The sequence below is a fragment of the Apis dorsata genome, unplaced genomic scaffold, assembly GCF_000469605.1.
Source record: "Apis dorsata unplaced genomic scaffold, Apis dorsata 1.3 scaffold_221, whole genome shotgun sequence".
Lineage (NCBI taxonomy): Eukaryota > Metazoa > Arthropoda > Insecta > Hymenoptera > Apidae > Apis > Apis dorsata.
The window spans coordinates 515,597-524,513 of NW_006263503.1; the positions used below are offsets into that span (position 1 = coordinate 515,597).

Sequence of the window (8,917 nt, forward strand, 5' to 3'; positions counted from 1 at the left end):
TATCGATACTATCGGAGAGAATTGTTACGAAGAAGAAGAGCGGGAAGAAAGAACGGTGCATTGGTCGTATTCGCTGGTGTAACGAGACGCGGCCTCGATCTCGGCCTTTTCGTACGTATATGCGAGCTCGTATCGCGCGAAAGGGCTACGAGGTTAATGACCGAAACACGAGAGGGAGAGGGAGAGGATCCGTCGCGGAAAAAGTGTCGCGATTCCACGCGTTCGCGCGCGAAAAAAAGCTGGGAGAAGAAAGGAAAATGAGCAACGCGTCCCGGAAGAAAGAAATCGTAATTGCATTCGATCCATCCACGGGAGGTGGATGGAAAGAAGCAGAGGCACGTTCCTCGTAAAATTTTCCTCGCCTCGTCCGATACCGATCCGTATCGATCGGCCGCTAACGAGGGGCAGCAGCGGAGGGCCTCGCGTTAGTAGAGGAAGAGGATCTTCTCGCAAAAAGCGCGGATGGGTTTGGTTGGCACCCACGCTCGATGTCCTACGCCAATGGTAGAGAGGTGGGGGGCGAGGAGGGGAAAGACCGGTTCTCTCTCCGGTCGTACGAGGTCCCCTCCACGATCCGCGCGAGGTCTCTCTTCTCTCGCCCTCTCGACGACCCTACCTATCGTCGTCTCGTTCGACCAACGTACTGCCACCACGCTTCCAAGTCGAACGGTTTCCCTGCGAATAACCGATGAGGCCCGCTCATTACCGCGTACCTCGTCAACCGAGGGGATCCGCTCGATTCCGAAGCTGGAATCGCGCGCTCGTGTCTCCGGAGATTTCAACGCCGGGCCAAACGATCGTGTATTACTTCTTTCTTTCCAATTTTCCTCGCTCTTTTGCAAATTCTTCCACCTTCTGAAACTCTATCTCTTTTTAAATTGCAATTGCAAATTCGCGCTCGACGATACAGAGTATAATTTTAAACTCTCCTTCTGATTGTACGTACAATCGAATATTCCTTGTCCTGTAACTACGAGGTCGAGGTTTTCTTCTATTTTTTCTTCTATATGAAAGATTAAACAAGATCGACTTCGATTTTTCTATACCTTAGCTATATTTCGTAAATATTTCGTAATTTACGCGATTTTTTTTTCTTTTTCTTTTTCTTCGTTCGTAACAACGAGGCCGAGATCTGTATCGAAGAGTTGGCTCGTTCGACAGCAATTTATACAGACAGATTGCATCAGAATCGACGAGAATCGACGAATCATCAAGGTCTACCTATCGACGAATCGCTTGCTCAATTCGTCGAATCGAACGAACGAGGGCATCCACGCTCCTGGATCGTGATCGCATCGTTCGTTTCGTACAAAGTCGGACGCGACGTAACTCACGATGTCCTCTCGCTAAAACGAGGCAAGAAATCCTGCTGCTCTCCAGCCGTATCGTCCAGGGAACGAGAGAAGGAATCGGCGCTCTTTGATTGCTCTCGCGTATAGAAACGCGGTCGCCGTAGGTGGTACGATCTCGCATCCACTTTTCCTCCCCTCGATCTTGACGCGATGAAGCACGCGAGTGGCTCGATAACTCGCTGCTTACGCAGCGGGACGATATCGATCGGTCGATACGTCATCCGCGATAACTCCTTTTTCTCGATAAGGAAGCTAGAGCTAGCCGAAGGCGAACTCGAGACTTATAACAATTAATAAATTTATCCTTCCTCTTCAAATTTATTCCCATCGATGCGGGGAGCGTAATATTTAAATTGCGTCGCTGGACGCAAGATAGCAGCGATATCAGCGTCCTTTTCCTCTTCTTTCCTTTCTCTTTTCCATTGTTCTCCTCCGCGATCGGTAATCCACTGTCCAATGATTCGTAATAACGATATACGATAGAATTTCAAATTTTGAGCAATTCTTAATCAACGAACGTATGGACAAGCGTCGAACTGCATCGTTCATCCCTTTCGCCTCTTTTCGCGTTGATTAATAGTTGTTCTTCTTCGTTGTATTCCTCGAGCGTCGCTTATGGCGCAATTAACCGAGTACTCGCTATATATACATTCTCTGACGCAACGCGCGACGCTTCCACGATCAATCGATATCGGTCGAATCGAGCAGCTGCACCGAACCTATTTTACGCCTATTCTCGTCCTTCGTATGCCCGACCGATTTGTCTATCCGTTAATTAACACTTTGCCCACGCCACGATAAAGTTCGGTGCCGTTCCACTCCGTTCGAAGCAAAATTATTCCAATATAATTGCAAGTATAAAACTCGTGAGCGCGATACGTATAGCGACCAAGTAAATATTTACGCTCTTCGGATATGATCGTGATACCACCGATTCAGTGGCTCGATCGGTAATCGATAAGTATTTTTTCTTTTTTTCGCGTTTATCGGGCGTACAAGAGCAGGAAGAAGGCGAGGAACGCGAATCACCACGAGACTCGGGGCCGTTACTCCAGGAAATCGTACGTGCCTCGCGTACGCATTTGCGTGACACGCGTATAAGAGGGAAGCCGTGGATCGGTTACATATACTTTTCCGCGCACTCGCGCGCCAAACGTAGCAGATAAGGAGCGCTGTTGTCTCGATCTTGAGAGCCTTTCCGCGTTTTCAACCGCGACCTATTCCGCGGGACGAATTTATTCGATCGGCCTCTCAATGCTGTGCTCGCCTTCGTCTCTTCCGGATGCGCGACCGGATCGATCGAAATTCCTCGAATAATACGCGAATAATACCCATTCCAAGAAATAGAAGGAAATTCCACAATTTTTTTCCATCAAATTGTATTCATTTGTATTCTCCCTTGTCGCTCTTACCTACTTGAATTTATAATGAATGAAATATCTTTATAAAGTAAGAAGTAAATTGAATCAAAAGATAAGTTTTAATAATTTGAAAAGGATATCACAAAGAAAATAATCATCGCTCGATACGTTAATTGTTTACCTATTTTCTGTCAAAGATCACAAAAATCGAAATCCGCTAAAATTTCAGTCGTGTACATAAAATTTCTATTCGAGGATCGAAGAAAACGCAGAATCGGATCAGGTTGAAAATCGAAATCGGGAGAAGGAGATCAAATTCGAGAGAAACGTGATCGATCGACGACGATCTCGCCGATCGAGATCTCGCGAGCCGAGAAATATGCAGATAGATAATCTTGATTCAACGCGACCGGATGAAAATGCACCCGACCGCGCGCTATCGAATCGCATCGCCGAGGAATAATTGCTACCGAACGTGGAGAATGGTAAATAACAAATTGCGACGCCTCGATTTTTCACCGTCCCGCCACCCTTTTCTCTCCATCGGCTATCTAATCTCATCTCGATGGTAGCGCGCCGCACCGAGCGGAGCGATCCAAGATCGAGAATCGGATCGCGATCAACGGGACGACGAATCTGATCGCGAGTCTCGTACACGCCAGAAATCCATCGATAAGATCGTTTCCGAAATCCGAGTAACACCGATCGCGTAACGACCAGATATATCTCGAGTCTAGGAAAGGATCATCGTTTTATCGATCGATCGTGTCTCGCAATTGTTCCATATTATTTTTCGTTTCGTCAGTTCGTCGAATCGAATGGTCCGTGATTCATACGTGGAACGAAAGACCAGAGTTTCGAAAGGGAACACGAGCCCTCGATCGCCTGCGAGGGACCAAACCGAAGAAAATTACGATCCATACCTTCGCCCGTTTCGTCGTATTTCACCGCGTCGTCGTTTCCCTTCTCTCGACCCTCGTCCTCTTCCGCGATCGTACGTCCTTATCCCGACTCGCGAATGATCGCGTTAATAAGGGCAATAACTTTCATCCCGGCATCCTGTCCAAGAATAAAACAGTATTTACGCGCCTCGACGAGAATAATTCTCGAACGGTGTAACACTTTTTTCGTAACACTCCTGTAAAATTGCTTTCTTATAAATTTTGCGAGTTTGCAACGCTGATGTTTTACGAACACGTTCGATACCCAAGATACTTTCGGCAAGAACATTGGAGAGGGAAGTTAAAATTATACGTCGAGTTAACGAGATTTAACAACGGCAAAATTGTGAAAGTTTGATATATTAAAATTATTTCCTTTACTTCGAATCTTTGAGCCACGCGGAACCCACCCACGTCTTCGTTCCTCGCTATTTTTAATTTTTAATTTTTAAATTTCCTTCTAAAAGTCCTGTTTCGAATGAAAAAAATTCACTTCCGTCCGTTTTACGTACGCTCTTAATTCTCATTTTACCTTCTCACCTTCTTACGTCAATCGAACCGAAGAAACGATATCGTTGCTTCACGAAAAATGAAAAACTAGATCTCGCGTCGTACGAATGCTCGATGATTCGTGGGTATAAAAATTGATGTCTCAATCGCATTCGTAAAAGTATATTTTCGCGCGATCGGAAAGCCCGTGCAAACATGCACGTTGGATCGTTGGAAAAAATCCAAGTTTATCTTCTCACCGTTTGTGGGAGAGAGCGCGGATTTATATCCTACTCACGCAATTCTTCGATTATCGACGCGCGTACCGGTCATGCGCTTCGTCTTCGTTAATCGATTGTTATTAATACACGCGTTATCGTAGCCCGCTACGACGGAGTCACGAAGTACCTTGATAAATGAACATTGAAACGTTATCCTGTTATACCTAGTAGAAACGAGAACTCGGTGGCACTTGCCTCTCGAGAAATTACAAGTCTGAAGACGACCGTTGAGGGATCGTGGATTAATCGTGGATACACTTTCCTCGTAATTTCATCCTTGGATCGTGCAACTTACTCGCCTTACGAGCACATCGGTTCCGCCATTCGCACACGCGAATCGAAACGGTGATACCTTCGAGTTAAAAAAACGTGTGCGATCAACGACTCGATGGTGATCAAACTGATGACGTATAATTTTTTACGAAAGAATCGAGTTTTACGTTTTTCTGAATCGTAACGCATCTCTCCTGACTTGAAGACTCGAACGACGCTAATATACATATCGTACGTATACAATATATATTTTCGTAATCACTTTTACATTTTATTCTCGTAATGTCGAATTTAATCGAGTAAACGAGTAATTTATCATCGAAGATCTTTAGAGTTTGTTCCATTGGAGTGAAACGCGATAAAAAAATTGATTCTCGCGAACAACGAGAGTTACGTTACGTTGGAAAGATGCGGTACGGATCGTGGTACGATCGTCACCGAAGAATCGATCCTATTCCATCGATTCATCTTCAGGAGACATGTTCCACGGATGGATGGGTGTGCACTCGCCATTCGCGGAGAATACTCGACAGAGTGCACGCGCGGGCCTGCATTTCCTTCGAGACGATAGCTACCGTTCGAAACGAGGTGGGGCCTACGCAGATCCGTGCCACAGCCCTGCTGCCCGCCAACGCATTCGAGCTTCGGAAGGCTGGATCATAATTCTGGTCGGGAGCAGGAGAAAAAGTCGAATCGCGGCCGCCAGATTTCCATTCCGCGGCCCACGGATTCTCGAGAAACGCTTCCTCGCTTCGTAACCCACCGTTCCGCCCTCGTCGCAATCTCAATATTTATAATTCGCTTTTCCAAGTAACGCGGTCCATCATGTTCCTCGGATAATTACGAATTTTAGAAGGTGTCCTAACACTTGCTATAATTTATTCCTATACGATTTATGCGCGTTTCTCGTTGGTATTCGTTTCATAATTTCAACTTACGATAACAAACACGGCGAGGAGAGATTCTAGAGAAATTCGAGAGAAATCGACCGAACGTTGAAAATAACCGTGTTGATCTATTAATCGTGTCGTTCGATCAAATTTATACGAATATCGAGACATAGTTCGAAAGATAATTCTTCTACGAGTGGAACGATCGATTCTAAAGTATCTCTTTTCGATCTATCTCTCTTTCGCAAAAGAAAAATCGCAAAATTTAAATTACGTATCGCGATATTTCGCGCATGGAAAAGAAGAAAAATCGAGAGAAAAATATTTTCGTAATCCGGTTTTTATAATTTTTCCACTTGGATCGAAACGCTTATCACGCTTTAAATGATGAATCTTATTAATCTTATTTCATGGCGAAAATTCGAGTTCGAGTTATCCTATCTTTACGTCTTCCTTTGTTATTTATCGGAAAATGGATAAATACATAAAATTGGAACAAGATCGAACGATTTGACTATAAGAAGCACTTACTCGCGATTAAGACTGGTTGTCGTTATTTGCTCGTGTTAACCCTTCGAGTCTTGCTCGATGGGGACGTTAATTATCGATCATTCGGCGGCGGTAGACCGGCGCGGCGATCCGTTCGGGCTCGCCTCGCAAGAACCTCTCCTCTATTTTTCATCGTCCCTGAACCCCTCCCCCCGTACAGGTCGTACTACACGGCCGTCTCGCTCGTTCGTCATAACGAAAGCCCCCTCTCCTTTATCGTCTATCGATCTGGGTTTTTCGCTGTCTTCGCCGGTAATTGCCTTCCACGTCCCGTCGTTTTGCTCGCGTTCAATTTACCGCTGGGAGCGATCGAGAAATAGACGCGAGGACACGATAAGTCCTCTCTCCGCCGTTCCACGCCCGCCTCTTCGACCCACCCTCCCGCATTCCTCCTCAATTTCTTTTTCCCCGGCCATCGCGCTGTCCACGCGCGAGAGGAACGCGACCCGCGCAACCCGACCTTCCTCGTTTTTCCATCCCTCTCGTTTCCTTTCTTTCCACCATGCGTCGCGTGATCGCATCCCGATTATTCCAACGTTCCTCGATCAAGAGGAACAATTTTCGAATCGATCGCTCGTTCCGTTCGACACGGAGAAAAATTAATTCGCTGTTCGATTCGCCGTCGAAAGGATGTCCTATAACTCGTGATTAACATTCCCACAAGAAGAAATTTCTGAATTGGCCAATGTTGTCGATGCTCGCGACTAATAACGCATACGTAGTAGCGAATCCCCGGTCGAGATACTTTCACTCGTTTAACCGCGGAATTTGTATCGGCATCGAAACATCTTTATCTCCCGAAGCTTGATAGATGCTCCCGCTCCGCCATTAATTCCATACTTCGCCTGCACCTCGATTAAAATAGTACATGCGCGGATTACCGGATCGAATTAAAATCCGGCTCTCGAACGCTCGTTCTCGATCGTTCCTTTGAATTACTTGCGCGTACCGGCCGCATTAATTACGTGATGTAACGCGAATCACGTTCACGAGCCGCTCGTACCATTTTTCTCTCCCTTTATCTCTCTCTCTCTCTCTCTCTCTTTCTCTCTTTCCCTCTCGATCGATTAATTCTCGCGAAACATGGCGAGATTCGTAACGCTTTCTGGGAAAATTAATTTTTCCCTTTTCTTTTTTTTCTCTTTTTTCTAATCCAAGTATGCATACCAATTTCGATCGCGACGAAATGGCGATACGGAGATGCGACTCGTTATACCGTTGATATGGAAATGCAAATGCGTGCTATTCGATGGCACGCGCCGAGCTAAAAAGATTTACGGATAATCACGGAAGAAGAGGTAGGAACGAAGAGCGGAAAAGTGACGACGCTGCTCTATGCCGCGAGATATTTAATTCGATGTATCGTTTCAAAAGTGTGACCAAAGGATAATCGTTTATCGTACGACTACGTTTGCACAGTTTAACCGCGCTTAAGTAATCGTAATTACACGTGGATTACTATTCTTAGGATACGTGTGCAACTCAGTTTTTCTCAGACGGTTAACAGTACCCAAGAGGAAAATAAAAGATTCGTAAATGTTTGCTTCCTGATTGGTGGCTCTAATCGAACCGCTGCATCTACAGTTAGACTGTCATAGAGGAAATTAACGGCGGCTAGCTCTTTTCCATGTGGATATTTTATTCTCTATCTTATGCTATATCTTCGCCATCTATAATGATACTAGATAAAAAGTATTATCGCGAAAAATAGCGAAGATGATACGAATTAATCGCGAGTTAGATCGCAAAAACTGATTTTGATTTAACTTATCGATCGAGTTAATCGCTTGTTATTTAATTGTCGTGAGGATAACCGATAATTGGCACTAGATTTATTAAATTCATCTGGTGTATCTAGTGATATATTAGAAGTTATAGCGATTAGAGGTGTATGAGAACTCGAAAATATCTCGTAGATGGAGAATTTCAAGACCAAGATTCTCCAGAATTTTTCCAGAAGAGAAGAGAAAAAAAATTTACGAATAAAATTTTATACACTCGTTTGTGAAATTAAAAGAGCAACAGTTCTCAGAAATTCTGGGAAATTCCGACAATCTCGAATCACGAGATATTTTCGAGAATCCGATGTTTTCGGGTACTCGCACGCCTCTATACGTGACTCATCCGATAACCGGTAATACAGGATTTGTTGAAAAAAAATTTATATTCGAAGAAAAGCAAAGAAAGAATTGTGTATATATTTATGAGATTTTTGAATATTTGAGAAAGGAAAATATTTTGACAACAATGTAACAACGAATGTTTTCTGAACACAATATACTATATAAAAATCCATCGTCGTTCAACGTGTGAATAAGAATATTTTATTCTTATATCGCGAAAATTTGAATACAAAAATAACAAGATCGTAAATACGTATAACAGATGATTTTCGAAAATCGTATTAATATTGATCGAATCCCCGATTGTCTATATACATATAGATTTTTCTAAAATGTCGCAAAAGAAAAAAGAAAAAAGATAAAAATCGACATTCCGAGTGAATTCGTTGGAACAAAGAAAAGGAATCGTCGATTCGCAAGAAAGATTTTCATCGCGGCGCAAAGACTGTTTCCCGGCATTCCACGCGTTCAGCGCTACGACAAATTTCCTAGCGTCTCTGTCGCGCATACTCTCGTCCCCCGCGACATCTCTCAACCTTTCTCGATCCCTGGAAACGCGATACCGCGTACCGGCGCAGATTCCGCCAACTTATTACGCAGCCGGCCAACAAATTTGCCGACAGTCGTTCCACCGGCGTCGAGAGGATCCGCCTCTGTT

At 44.4% G+C, this 8,917-nt stretch overlaps 1 protein-coding gene and 1 long non-coding RNA gene across 5 annotated transcripts in view; both read left to right on the plus strand.

The window, feature by feature from the left end:
* LOC116185601 overlaps window positions 1-4,233 on the plus strand; it is a 31,599-nt gene extending 27,366 nt beyond the window's left edge. The window contains exon 4 of the long non-coding RNA XR_004150456.1: window positions 4,219-4,233. This is a non-coding gene — a long non-coding RNA (uncharacterized LOC116185601). The remainder of the gene's footprint in view (window positions 1-4,218) is intronic.
* Window positions 1-8,917, plus strand: part of LOC102677565 — a 168,165-nt gene that overhangs the window by 93,271 nt on the left and 65,977 nt on the right. The window lies entirely within an intron of this gene.